Genomic DNA, 13,378 nt, shown 5'->3' on the forward strand with positions numbered 1-13,378 from the left:
AGACTTGGAAAACGGAGGCAGGATTCTGAAAAATCCTGCCCATTTTAATCCTAAAAGATCCTTTTGTAGGAATGACTCAAGTGATTGCTCTTCAAAACTAGTGAGAAAGTTAAGAAATCACATTCACTCCTGCCAAGCCCACGGGGGTGGGGGGTGGGGGTCCCTATAGGATTTTCTTTGTAAGTAACAGGCTTTATTAGAAGTGACATTTTCTTTCTTCCTTAGGTGTTCTTTCACAAGAAGAGATGGCCAAGTCTGAATTACAGATAAAGCAAGCTTCTGACACTCCTACGTTTTCCCCCTCTTATGTTATATACACACTGCCTACTTACCCATGCTTGTGATGAGGTAAGCCTCATTCTTGTACTTCTGTAGGTTGAGGGAATGTTTGAATGGCATAAAGGATATAATTTCTTCCTTTATTGTAAAATCTTTAAAACTTTGTCAGGGGCTCTCAGAGAACAAAGAATATGAGGAAAGGGGATGGAGGGAGTGTTGGAAGAAAAATTGGTAGAAGAAAAGTACTATGTTCTTATGAAGACTTGCAAAAGCTTCATGACTAGGACAACAGTTTGTCCATCCATTTGTTTTTCTCTATGCTTTCTTAAGGAGAAATATCCAGTTTGAAGATTACAAAAATTTAAAGCAGAGATGGAAAAACAAATGAAGTCTTTTAGTCTCTATTTTCTGTTGTCTAAATCCCGTGTTGGGGGTTGGGGGGGTGGGAGGGGGTGCACATCCTCAAAACCACCCAGGTGGAGCTAAATGGCAACCCACCATCAGTATCCAGTAAGTCAGGAAGTGCAGCGTTCAGAGGACTAATTCCCATACCATCATCAAGCTAATGAGACTGGAAGAGACTAGTTAACATGCCCAACCCCTAAGCCTGCTGTTTGAGGGTAAATCACCAGTAGCAAGGTGACAGAAAGCTATCTCCCGCTCATAAGCTAATGCTTCTTCAGCCCTTCAATAAAAGTCTGCACTGCTGAACAGAGGACTGCAATTTATTTTCTCCTAGAAATATACCAAAAATTGCCTTTTAATTATTTGCTACATTTTCAGAAGGAACTACAATTTCCCGAACGGTGAGGACCATTCTTTTGACAGAGAATTCTAGTTGATTTCCCATACTGCTGACTTCTTAGGCAGAGAGGCCCAAATAACTTTAATTCTAGAATTTGGGAACACAGTTCTAGTAGTGACTAGAATTCTTACTGCAGACACTGTTCTCCTTCTGTCAAGGATCCCTGGATTCTTGCCGTCTGTATGATCGACACTTAATAAACTAATTTGTGAAATAATGGTTAGCATTCTCCATCGTGTTGGCTTAAATCAGATTCCCAACCCGGGATGTGCAAAAGGAGACGTGGAGGATCTCTATATGATTTTCATTAACAAGGCTCTTACCTAATGTTTTCGAGCCCCTACCATGTGCCAGGCAATATGTTTGTTGCTTTGCATGCACTTTTCATTTATTTTAAAATAAACTGGAGAAATGTGATGATTTGTCTCTAATCTAATCAAACTTTCAGATACATCACGATCACCGGGGCGTTTTGAAAACACAGACTTTGGGGTTTCTAACTCAGTAGGTCTCTGGTGGAATCTGAAAATGTGCATTTCTAAAAAGATTCAGGTGGTGCTGATAATGTTTGTCTGGGGACCACTCTTTGAGGATAACTGCACCCTTATGTGGGGTTATCCAAATTACATCCCCAGATAAAGATCACAGAGTTAACTGGAGGAGGTGATCCTCATACAACATTGTGTGCTTCAAAGTTTAAAAAATTTAAAAAATTTGTATTTATCTAAATTACAGTGAATGTAAGGTTAACCAAAATATAGCGTCTCTTTCCTTTGGATGTGGAAAAAAGAGTGTTTCCATCAATAACCTGTTAGGTGAAGTTTACCAAAGGCTCTTTGATGAATTACATTTGAGAAATGAGCTTTTATTTAATATATGTCCAGAAAAAAAAAAAAAAAAGAAAACCTGAGGTCCAAGAAGGGGGGAACAGAAGTAGAGAGACTTAGGTAGTAACAGTGTTAGAAAGCTGTTTCTGGAGGCAGAGTGGTCCTGTTGCCCTATAAAAGTCCTTTTGAGCTGAAAACTTATGTATTTCCCAAGTTGACGTGTTAGGCAATAAATCATTCTGTAAGGAGGTTAGCATTGCCTAGAGATACACAAAGATACGAGATTCATCAAAACAATTTCTTTTCCCTTAGCTACCTTGAGTTTTGTTTTACGTTGTAGTTCACTAGATCTTGGGTTCAAATCTAAAGCTGCGGTGATTTATAAACATCGCTTATTAGGAAGAGGTAAGCCAAAAAGTATCTGCCTATCAAAGCCAAAAGAATATCTTTGCAAGACACAAACCTGCCACTTCAAGGTGCTTCCAACTCTGTATGTGTGTCTGGATAAAGCCGGAAACTGCACACAAAAATGGAAACAGACATGCTTGGCTGGAGGGAGAGGTGTTATTTTTCAATTGTTCCTCTTCCCAGCAGGAGGGATGTGAGGTTTGAATTTCAAATCAGTCTGACCATCTTAAGGCAAATATCATCACACAGTCTGGGGAAGGGAAAGAGGAGACTCAAATGTCACTCGAGTACATAGTAATAATACCCACCTCAGAGGTCTATACCCACCTCAGAGGTCTTCTCTGTTTTCATAGCAACCCTGTGAGATGGTAATCACGTTTCATTTCCGCAAATAGGAAACTGAAGCTCTGGAGGCTGGTGACTGCCTGATAGCACCCGTAAGATGTGGCAGAGGAGTAATTTAAGTGCAAATCTCTGTGGCTATAGATACATGCTCCTGCCTTTATACTCCATGGACAGGATCTATCAGAAACTCCATCCATTCCCCTCAAGAAGCAGGGCTGAAATGTATAAGAAGTGTAGTGCTTTAAGACAGCTATTGCAACCCACCCTGCTGTACCTTTGCACTTGTCCTAGCTTCCTGTTCTGGTCTACATGGATGCTGTGAATTCTGTGGGAATCACAGGCTTTCGATCTAACTCTTTACTGACTTAAATAGGAATTCTTAAAATATATGTGAGAAACTGCAAGAGAAATTTTAAAAAATGTCTGAACCTCAAACCACAAAGCTGACTCAGCAAAACTGTGACATTGGGGTGCACAGGACAAAAAAAGAAGGGGAGTGGGGAGACAGAGCAGGAGGGAAATGGGAAAGTATCCTGTGTGGAATTATCAGTTTTGTCTTTTTAAGTCATACTAGAGAAATTTGTATGAATATCAGAAAAGACACAAACTTTGATGGAATGGAAAACATAAACAAGGACAAGAGAGATAAGTAAATTGATGGAATTATTAGAAATAAGGGGAAAAGAAAATAATAAATTAATACATACTGTATTAATACATACAAGTAAAGTGAAATAAATAAAATCAAGTAAAGTATTACCCTTTAAGAGGGCAGACTGTAATATTTAAATTTAAAAAAAAATTATGCTGTTTATAGAGGACAAAGTATTAAATCGGAGTTGAAATTAGAGATGGTAAAAGAGATATTATTCAAATGGAGTTGCAACCACAAAAAAAGCAAGAGTGGCTATATTAATATCATATAGGGAAGAGTTTAAGGTTATATTCAGTTACCAGAATAAAGAGGGAAATTGTGTAACTATGAAAAGCAATGTTTATGAAAAAAAAGAGCATAAATCTGAAATAGTCCTTCACAAATATAAAATTAAAACTATTTAAAAAACAAAGGGGACTTACTAAAAATAGATGTCAATATAGTTTTTTTTAATAGAACAGATTTTATACGTAAGAAGTAATAACACTCAACTGTCAAATTTACTAGTTAATTATAAAACTTTAACTTGAGTAAAAAGTATTTTGTGTATGTTCATTGAACATCTAAAAATCCTGTTTACCAACTTAAAAACAATAAAACCTTAAATTTAGAAAAGTATAAATCTTACAGACCAATTCTCTAATCCTGAGGCTATAAATTTAAGGGGGGGGGGAAATTTTATTACATAAAAATTAGGAAATTAACTTTTAGATAGTGGTTGAATCAAAGAATATTTAAACCTAAAAGGACAAATTATCAAAAAAATATAAAGGAAGAATGGTTATTACAAAAATCTAGTGGACCTATCAAAAGCTCTTTTCATAGAAAAATACATAACATCAGACTTAAATACTTGCATTATTAAAGATGAAAAATTAAAATAAAACTGTACTTTTATCAGTCAAGATTTTGAGTGGGAATCATAAAAATTCACAGAATCTACTCTAGTAAATAGAAAATAAATATATAAAAGCACTGTGATGGTTAGGTTTATGTGTCAACTTCACTGGGCCATGGGGTACCCAGATATCTGGTCAAACATTATTCTAGGTGTTTTGCTAAAGGTGTTCTTGGATGAGATTAACATTCAAATCGTAGACTAAGTCAAGCATATTGCACTTTCCAATGTGGGTGAGCCTCGTCCAATCAGTTGAATGCCAGAATAGAGCAAAAAGCTGACCTTCCCACAAGCAAGAGAGAAGCCTTTCTGCCCTACTGCCTTTGAAAAGGAACACTGGTTTATTTCCTGCTTTCAGACTCAAACTGATACACTGACTCTTTCTGGGTCTCCAACCTGCTTGAATTACACCATTGAGACTGGAATTACACCATTGACTCTCCTGGTTCTCGGGCCTTTGGACTCAGATTGTAACAAAACCATTGGCTCTCCTGGGTCTCCAAGCTTTCTGACATATCATGCAGATATTGCAACTTGCCAGCCTGTGTAACTGTGGGAGCTGATTCTTTATTGTAAAACTCTTTATTTATATATGGAGAACCCAGACTAATATTATTACCCAGACTAAATTCCCAAGGATAGCTCTGAGAATCTCTACGAGGCCCAGAGAATCAGGTTTGGAGGACAGACAATCTGACCCTCCAATTACACCACTGGGCTTCTCCAGTAAAACCCTGTTCACTCTGTCAGGGGGTAGAAACTCCCAAGTTTAAAGCTGAAATCTTCCACATCCACCTATGACACTGATGTGCTGGAAACCTGATGCTTCTGGTGTAATATAATATTGTACAGGTGCTGTCATGACCCAGTATTGAAGTTGTGACTAAAAACTCTCAATTTCCCTTTTGGGCAGTTAGTTAAGTCCCTAACTCCACCAGTTCCCTTCTTGGGCTCTCATTCTCTGGGACCATGAGGCACAACTTACCAATTGCCCCTGGACCAGGTAACAAACAACTTGACATCCCTCAATGCCGCAGAGCCTGTGTAATTATTTAGATTAGTTGATGCTCAGGAAGTCCAGGAAACCAATCTATCCTCACCCCATTCCATAATAAGCCTGCTCCTACAGTTCCAGTTTGCTGTTACTCCGTCGGCTTGTGTGGCAGCCTTCTCCCATTTGGAGCTGTAAGTAACAAAGCGTTCTGCCTTTCATCTCTCTGAGGGTCATTGTGTTTCATCCTGCCATCAAAAGGACCTTTAAATCTTATAAAACATCTTTTCAGGTCATCCTCACCAGGAGGAGTCCATGCCATGACTGTATTTAACATCAGTATCTGCTAAATTGGATTCTCATTTAGGTAATTCTAATAGGTAACATCTATGTCATCTGCCTGCACCCTTGCAGCAAGAGAGGCTGAATATAAGTTATAATTTTAACTCTAATTTGAAGTGTCTTCTAATTCAGAGACTTCTCAAATATAGGAAAGGTGCCAAAAGGGCTAGGCAGATAAATAGCTGATAAATACCTCTCTGGATATCTACCTTAAATATTTTCATTAGATAATATGCAACATAATAATGCAAAAGAAAGAAGGAGAGGAAAATAATAAAATAAAATCTGAAATTAATAAAACAGCAAAAGTAGAAATAATAAATACCAGATCAATTCTTTGAAAATTATTTAAAAATTAAAGTCACCCTCAGATGATACTTAGACTTATCATGGTGATCATTTTATAATGGGTAGAAACACTGAATCACTATGTTGTGCACCAGGAACCAACATAGGGTTGTAGGTCAGTTATACTTCAAAAAGCAAACAAACCAACCCAGAAAAAGAGATCAGATTTGTGGTTACCAGAGGTGAGGCGGGGGTGGGTGGGAGGGTGAGTTGGATGAAGGCGGTCAAAAGGTACAAACTTGGGCTTCCCTGGTGGCGCAGTGGTTGCGAGTCCGCCTGCCGATGCAGGGGATTCGGGTTCGTGCCCCGGTCCGGGAAGATCCCACATGCCGCGGAGCGGCTGGGCCCGTGAGCCATGGCCGCTGAGCCTGCGCGTCCAGAGCGTGTGCTCCGCAACAGGAGAGGCCACCACAGTGAGAGGCCCGCGTACCGCAAAAAAAAAAAAAAAAAAGGCACAAACTTCCAGTGTGAGATAAATAAGTACTAGGGATTTCATGCACAGCATGATAAATATAATTAACACTGCTGTTGCATACGAGCATATACACGTGTTACATATGAAAGTTGTTAAGAGAGTAGATCCTAAGAGGTCTCATCACAAGGAAAAAAATTGTTTTCTTTTCTTTTGTATCTATATGAGATGATTGATGTTCACTAAACTTATTGTGGCAATCATTTGTAAGTCAAATTATTATGCTGTACACCTTAAACTTATACAGTGCTGTGCATTAATTATATCTCAATAAAACTGGAAACAAAATTGAGTCGCCTTTTATAAGCCTGATTAAGGAAAAACTAGGAAATGTGCAAGATTAGAAAAGCAAAATGAGACATAATCACAGAAAAAGGGGAAATTAAAGTAAAATTAAGATAATTCTCCATAGAACTCTATAACAACAAATTTGAAAACCTACAGAAAATGAATGATTTCTTAGTGAAATTTAAGTTATCTAACTTAAATATATTAATTATCATAGACAAGCTCGAAAATGTCATTACAGATATACCGATATAAGAGGCCCCAAACTAGGTAGTTTCACACCTGTCTTCCATCTAAGCTTTAATTATTATACATTTGCATTATTATTTAAGTTTTCCCAAGGAATAAAAGAATGTAAATGTCACCAAGAAATTTTATAAAACCAGAACAACTTTAATATCAAAAGCTGATCCCCCCAAAACATATTGGTCTTATTATTTAATATAGATGCAAGAATTCCAAGTAAATATTAGCAAGGAGACTCCAGCAATGTATCAAAATAGTAATGCACAATGAGTAAAAAAGGCTTATTTCGCAATGCAAGGGTAGTACAATTACCATGAAATCTTTTCAGAGAGCTTATTACATCAACAAATTAAGGGAGAAAAATGATGTGATCAGATCAATGGATGCTGAAAAAGCATTTGATAAAACTTAGCAGTCATTCTCAGTGAAAATTCTGAGAAAAATAGAATGCCACTTAAATATTGCAAAGATTTTTTTTTACCAAAAACTAACATCAAATCATTCTAAAGAGCAAAACTGAAACTATCTCAATTAAAATTGTAAACCAGTCATCAGGAATGCTTGCTACTGATATCTCAGAGGTACTAACAAATGAAATAAGATTTTTTAAAATGTATAAAACATTGGAAGAGGGAAAATTATTTTATTATTAATTTTTTTAACCAATAGTTTAATTGTATAACAGTTAAGAGATACAAAAACTTCCAGGATTGATAAAAGAAGTATGTTATGTGGCTGGTATAAGTATACAAAAATCAATAGAGTTTTCTCTATAGGTATAAACTCCTAGAACTAGAAATGAAAATAATATTCATACTAGCAACAAAAACTGTAGAGTGCTTAGGGCTTAATTTAATAAGAAACATGTCAGACCTATAAATTTAAAACTATAAAATACTATTGATGAAAATAAAACAAAATATGAATAATTGGAAAGTCATTCCATGTTCTTAAATAGGAATTTTTTATATCATAATATTAAACTTCCCCAAACTAATAAATAAATGTAAAGCAATTTCCATCAGAATGCCAACAGGAGAAGGATGAGGGAGGTGAAGGATTGGTTCTGATTATTTAATGAGGAACTCTAAATGCCAGAGATAAACCAAGAAAAGTAGGACAACGAAGAATAGAGAAGGGAAAAGTTTTCCTTTACCTGCCATTTGACCATGTGATAGAGTCATTTTAATCGCATTAATAATGGCATGGGAATAGAGAAACAGATCAAAGGAAATAGGCAGAAAAATCTGTAAATCAATCTTACATATTTGAAAATGTAGCATGAAGAAAAAGAGGAAAAAGTTATTTCATTTGAGTAGGAAGGGTAAGACTTTGTTTAATAAATGCTGTCTACAACAAGTAGGTATCAATGTGGAAGGAAGTAAAGGTGAATCTCTTTCTCACATGATTTGCAATAATTCCATCTGGATTCGAAACTTTCATTAAAGCAAACTATTTAGGTGGATCCAAACGGGAAAGGGATGAAGATTTTAATGTTAAATCAAGTCTGAATATCTTATTAGTATCTAGGAATGAAAACTATATTTATCTAATTGAGTCTGCATTTGAGAGTTAAAAGCGACCTCAGTTTTCATCCAGGGGCAAGGAAAGATTAAACCCTCTAAATAAATGTTAAAAGAAAAGTGAGAAAAAGAGACGCAAAACAAAGTGTGTTTATGTCCTTAATCATGCTTGTTCAGTCTACTGATTGTTTCTGAATAAAGACATTAGAAAAAAAAACTGAGCCATGATACGTACAATTTATCAACGTAATGAGCAGAGCATGATTTTAATTAAGTAAAAATAAACACACAAAAGAGATATCTCACATTTGTATGTATGCTTATATTTATATATATGAACAAGGAGAAAGTTACAGAAAAAGGTTATTAGCATTGATTATCTGGTGGAATTGGGGGATGAAGAAAATGGTTTTGTTTTGCTTTTATGAACCTTTATGTTATATAACTATTTCACTTGTTATACACACTTATTTTAATTTAAAATACAGCAAATAAAACATTTGGCTGTAGAAGCTCAGTAACGTCACCAGCAGCATGCCAGATAAGGCATCTGCCTACGTTAAGGAGGTGAGAGAATCTGAACAAGCTGGAATCTCCCAATGACCCACAAAACCATCCCACAAAGGAAAGTATTAGCAAAGTGTGCACGTGTCACAATTGTAATGAAATTGTCCCTGATGTCAAATTATACCCACAATTCATAATATATTCTCTTACCCTACATCTTGCCTCTTCCATCCACAATTAGCAGCTGATAAGTGAGGGAACGTGAGGGGGTGTGTCCTGCTTTATTTAGGTAAGCCCACACTGGGAGAGGAGAAAAGCTTTAATTAAAATAGATGAGAATTTGGATTTCTGATTCACTCTCTCTTTTAACAAATGTGGCTTGAGTGAGTGCGTAAAACGTGTTCACCACGTTTTTAGGTTCAAAGAATAAATCAGTAAAAACACATATACACAGGAAAAGAAAAGGAAAAAAATCCTTGCCTTCAAGGAACTTACTAGTGAAGGAAACAGAAAATAAATAAAATCAGCAAATTATTTATTAAAAGGCAGAAAATAAAAATAGCACAAAGGAGAATATGGAATGCTGGGGTGGAAAAGAGATTTGTAAAGGTAAAGAAGATGGTCAAGGAAGACAACTTTTGAGCAAAGACTTGATGGATGTGATAATCACCCTGATTAGACTTTCTAGTACCTAAAAACAAAAAAAAAAAAAAAGAAAGAGAGAGAGGAGAGAGAGAGACTTTTATCATCTGAGAGTGATTGGGAAAGCTATGGAGTTTATAAAAGTTTTAATCCAGGGACAGGAATGAATATTCCATAGAGGGACTGGCAAGAAAGAATAAAGTATCCTAGAGAATTCAAATTGACTCACTATATGAGAGCGATTATATATAATTTAAGGACAAGAGCATCCAGAATCAGATTCTGCAACTGCCAGCATCCTATATACTTGCAGTGTGCTTGTTTGATGTTGCATTCGCACTCACGAAAAAATCTCTCTACTTGCAGGGTCCAATCTAAATGCTTTTGTAGTTTCCTCTGCCGCTCTTCACAAAACTGGACTCTTTTATAGTCCAAGAATAGTTCCACAATTTTCATGAGAGAGGCATGGCGATTATCTGAGTCAAGAGTGTAGCTCCTCTCTGTGGTGTGTAGATAAGTGTGCACTTTTCAGGGTGGACTCCTGGAAGACTGGTTATCTATGAATTCATTGTGTTCCCAAAGGTCAAAGCTTTTTCACTTGCTTCTTTGAGATAGAGCATTAGTATCATAAGACAAGCCCATCAATTCATATTCATAATTCATCAGCTCAGGGAATGAATTAAAAAGAGAACTGCTCTGTTTCACTCGGCATTTTGTCAATACAATATATTAACATGTTCACAATTATAAATAGAGGATATGATACTACATTTTCCCACCCTCGTGATTTAATCCATGTCTTAGATAAATAACAAGGCTATTTCTGAAGCATATAGGTTGGTGGAGAAACTCCCCATACACAGTTTTATTTTTAGGCCTACGATTTTATAGACAGAAAGACTGCCTGTCTTCACAGCTAGAATGTAAGCTCTATGACACCTAACACTTTGTCTTATTTATTGTCGTTTAAAAAAAAGGAATTAATTTTTCAATGTATCTTGGCATTTTTTTATAATAAAGCATAATAACTAACTGTATTCACCTGTTTCATAGATAAAATGTCTTCTGTAACATAACTGCATAAATTCTGGTGGCATGGACTTAGTGTTTTGAAGGAGAGAGATAATTTTCAGACCCATACTAATGTGAAACATCAGCGCCAGAACAGTGGAGAAGGAAATAGTTGCTTAACATTATTCTTTCCAGGCGTCTTGTTTGCATTATTTTACTTACATATCACAACCATTTTATATATAGTAATACTACTATCCTAATTTTACAGACGAGGAAATAAGCTGAAACAGGTTAAGTAACATCCAAAGTCATGTAGCCAATAAATAACAGAGTAAATATTCAAACTCAGTTCTGTGTGGCTTCAAACCACAACTTTACTGGAGCTGCTGGTTTAACCAAAGTCTGAATTATTTTGACAAGAAGGTGCCGTCTTCAATTTCATATCTGTAGCTGTTTTCAGATGTTTCAACTGTCAGGGCCTTTTTAAGCCTGTTGGGAAATTCGGCATGGACAAAATTGGAGCCCTAAAATTCCACTTCCTGGGACTTGGACTGTGGTGTGTTTGTAGGATGGCTTAACAATAAATGACTCAAGTGGGAAATCGATAGTTAAGAGACCATGTTGAGATACAGCCTTAATTCAAAAGAAATTACTGAGGTCAGTGTAATCATACAGAAATGATTTTCTTCTTTTTGTTTGCACAACCAGCATGAGTGGCTTGCCCTAAATCTTTCACTAAATTTATGTACTTAATCTATTATGTACTTAATCTATTAAAGTAGATTCTATAAATCTGATGGTCTTCTGATACCTATCAGTTGGGATCTTAGCAGGAATCCAGGTGATAACAGATGAAGTGTTTAAAAGATCGGGAGTTTAAAAAGTTGGGCAAAGGATCTGAATAGACATTTCTCCAAAAAAGACAAATAGTCAATGACGTCCATGAAAAGATGCTCAACATCATTACCCTTCAGGAAAATGTAAATCAAAACATTATCACTTTATAACTTCCTATTCAATATATTTATTTATGACATTTACTATTTAATATTTTCATTGGGGAAGGGATCTTTGTCTAATTTGTTTACTGATATGTCTCAAGTGCCTAGAACAGTGCACGGCAAATAGCAGACATTCCAAAAGTATTTTTTGAACAAATGAAGACCGTAATTTAACCTTGCACAATTGTGTTTTGTAATTGTATTTAGCTGTCTTTTTCCTTTGTGAAACCATGCTTTCTGTCGTTGAGAGCTAGTATTGTGCCTTATTTATCTTTGCAACTCTCATGTTTCCTAGTAATTGGCATATAGTAGATGTACCTGTTATCTATGCCTGTGTAACAAATTACCCCAAAACTTAGTACCTTAAAACAATCCCCACTTATTACCCCTCATGAGTTCTTGGGTCATTTGGGTGCTTTTGCTGCTCTCAGTTGGGCTCATTTATTTACCTCCAGTTAGCTATAGGATGGGTGATCTTGACTGGGCTCCAGACATCTCTGGAGCCAGGGCTGAGACACCTGGCTGACTGGGCTGGTCCATGTGGTCTCTCATCCTCCAGCAGGCTAGAGTGGGCTCCTTCATAGAATGGACGTCTGCAAGACCTCCTGAAGCCCAGGCTCAGACTAACAGAACTGCACTTCTGCTGCTGTATTTTATTGCTCAGAAAGATTGACAAGAGCATCCTGGATTCAAGTGTAGGGGAAATAGACTCCATGTCCTGATGAGAGTTGTTGAAAAGCCACATTGCACAGAAGCTTAGTACAGGGAGGAGAATAATTGCAACATTTTTCTAAATAATCTATCAGGTAAGGCAAGCAAAAATTGTTATACAAAATAATAATAATTGTAGCTAACGGTACAGGATTGCTCTCTTCTAAGTCTTATGCTAAGTGTTTTACAGGCTTTAGTTTATTGCTTTCTCTTAAAGTCCCTTGAAGGTAGATGTTATTATTAATAGTATCTCTGTATTTCTGGTGAAAAATACCAAGGTTTAGAGAAGCTAAGAAACAAAGGTGTACTAAATGAAAATAGCAGATTAATGAATACCATCTTCTGTTGGGGTGATTCCCAAAAGACTGTGGATAAATTTTTAGACCTGGAACTAGGTAGAACAAAGTTTCTCAAACCTGTTCAAACATAAAAGTACCCTGGGGGCACAAGTTCAAAATACAGAACCTAGGCTGTACCCCAGACATCCTGAGTTAGAAGCTCTAGGGAAACGTCCAGGAATCTGTGCTTTTAACTAGCACTTGGGTGACTCTTAGTGATGAGCAAATTTAGGAACCACAGAGCCAGAACACTTTCATAAATAAATAACTCCAGACCATCAAGAGAAAAAAAGAATATTTCCTCTCTAATTTCTTAGTGTGTACAAAGAACAATTAAACCCTGGTGCTCTAGTCACCACTCTTCCTGGGTCAGAGTACATCATTTTACATATATATATATACATATACACATACACACGCACAGATACATTCCTCCCCACCCCAACAATGTGAGACTGTTTTGGACATTTGGACCCAACGCAGAACAGGACACTTATGAACAGCAGTAGGAGCCAGTGTTCACATGACCATAATCAGGGTGTCAGGGTGAAGTCAGAGCTACTGAACCATGCCGTGGATTAATTGGGTGGAAAATAAGGAAGTCGGCCAGTGTTTACATTTAACACAAATTAAAGACATGGAAATCTAAGCTAAAATCTTCTTTCTGTCCCCACCAAACAAGTTCTGCTCTTTGGGGAGTTTTAGAATCTTGCTCAGTGATGGGGTAAGAGTATATTG

General features: G+C 36.6%; 1 long non-coding RNA gene across 1 annotated transcript in view; it reads left to right on the forward strand.

Annotated features, from left to right (window-relative positions):
* The first annotated feature begins 229 nt into the window (after positions 1–229).
* LOC132597366 (uncharacterized) overlaps positions 230–13,378 on the forward strand; it is a 28,133-nt gene continuing 14,984 nt past the window's right edge. Inside the window, exon 1 of the long non-coding RNA XR_009564064.1 lies at positions 230–348. This is a non-coding gene — a long non-coding RNA (uncharacterized lncRNA). The remainder of the gene's footprint in view (positions 349–13,378) is intronic.

This window comes from Globicephala melas, chromosome 5 (assembly GCF_963455315.2).
Source record: "Globicephala melas chromosome 5, mGloMel1.2, whole genome shotgun sequence".
Lineage (NCBI taxonomy): Eukaryota > Metazoa > Chordata > Mammalia > Artiodactyla > Delphinidae > Globicephala > Globicephala melas.